The sequence below is a fragment of the Neomonachus schauinslandi genome, chromosome 7 (assembly GCF_002201575.2).
Source record: "Neomonachus schauinslandi chromosome 7, ASM220157v2, whole genome shotgun sequence".
In the NCBI taxonomy this organism is placed as follows: domain Eukaryota; kingdom Metazoa; phylum Chordata; class Mammalia; order Carnivora; family Phocidae; genus Neomonachus; species Neomonachus schauinslandi.
Genome location: NC_058409.1, coordinates 4,566,443 through 4,568,085, shown reverse-complemented (window position 1 = coordinate 4,568,085; position 1,643 = coordinate 4,566,443). Strand labels below are relative to the sequence as shown.

The 1,643-nt window shown below is 46.7% G+C and overlaps 1 pseudogene; it reads right to left on the bottom strand.

Annotated features, from left to right (window-relative positions):
• Positions 1–541: 541 nt before the first annotated feature.
• On the bottom strand, positions 542–1,264 carry LOC110581207 (annotated as a pseudogene).
• Between the last annotated feature and the right edge of the window lie 379 nt (positions 1,265–1,643).

Below are 1,643 nucleotides of genomic sequence, written 5' to 3'. Positions count from 1 at the left end.
TGAATTTGAGTGGTTATCACAGAGGTGGTGGGTAGAGCAGCAATGGAAGGGCGAGAAGCAATCTGGGAAGGTTTGTGCATCTTCCCTAGGACTTCTCTATTTGTATGTTTAAAATTTGCATTTTATTTGCAAATCTGTTGTGTTAGCAATATAGCATAATGCGTGTGTCCTATAGCTAATTGCAAATAGAATTTTAGACCTTGTTCAAGACATTTAGGCTGGCAATGAAATTTTGAATTTTTCAGTATAAAACCCATACTTAAAGTCATGGGTATTTTTTGAGGACAAAGATTACATTTGGCAAAGAGCTTAAATGTCTCTGTAAAGAACAGAAGGCTTGGAATAGAGGTTTATAAAACCTTACATTTATGGAACAACAGGAGCACAGTAGCCTGTATAAGAGACTCAGGAGTGACCAGAGGAGTCAGAAGAAAATCACTCGTGAGTTGTGATTCTGAGGGTGGAATACGTTTTTCGTTGTGATTTTTTTTTCATACCAGTGGTTTTTAGTAACTTTTCTTTTCCTTCTTTAAATAGTTTATTATATCCATAGGGATAAAACTCCAGAGCTACTGTTAAGGCATGTGAAATACACACCCTGCTAAATATTTAATATCAGGCTTATGAGACTGGAGCATGGTTTGAAGGCAGGCAACCTCAGTGTCTGTCTTCCTGTCTCTGGGTGAGGGCCTGATCTTGCCAGGCGGGCAGTGCTGCTTTTCTGTCCTTTTCTCCAGCAGCATCTGTGAGTACAGTTATTTTCAATGAATACAGTTATTCAATGGGTATTTTACTCTTTTCTAGATTAAATCTAATTTGGTATCTGTTTGGACTTTGGTCACTTCACACTTTGTTGTTTTAACTGACGTAGTTCAAGTTTTCTCATTTTCCGCTCTGAAGGCCGAAAATTCACTTTTCTACCAAACAATCCTCTCCCATTTCACATTAGCAACCTGAGACATTTGTTGCTGAAGTGTCATGAGAGGCTGCATCTTGGTGAACCCCTCTGGCCTTCATGATCTTGACCAATGCAGGTACAGTGATCTCTGCTTGCTGAGAGGTAAACCCATTTTCAAGTAAACACACTGGATGCATGTGCATCAAAGAGTAGAGGCTCCTCCACCCAGAGGAGGTGAAATCTCTCCTCCTGCACCCAGCAGCGAGGCTTAGCCTTCTCTTTGAGGGACCGTGGGCATTGCAAGGCCATAGCACAGGGCAAAGGAGGCAGCGAGGACATTGGGGTGAGGCTGGCTGGTACCTGCATGCGCTACCTGGGAGAAGCACCTGGCAGAAGAAGCAGAGGGCACAGGGCCATGGCCTTCAGCTGCAGGGACAGCAGAGCAGGAGGAGAAGAGGAACAGGCCATAAACCTCCTGGGCACTCGGACGCAGCGCCTTTAGACCAACCACCTGGGAGCGTGGACAGGCAGCGCCCCAGCTTCCATAGGCGGCCAGCAGACAGAGAGAGAAGTCACCGGCTTCCTAGGGGGTGTTTCAGCCTCTTGCCCAAGACTGAGCGGGAGTCCATGCCCAATGTGCTGGTGTGGCTGGTGCACCTCCAGGCCGCCGCCCCTGCCGGAGTCTGACTGTGGGAGTGAGCAGGTGCAGTAGGCCTGGCCATCAGCCTCCTGCCTATGCCTGGGT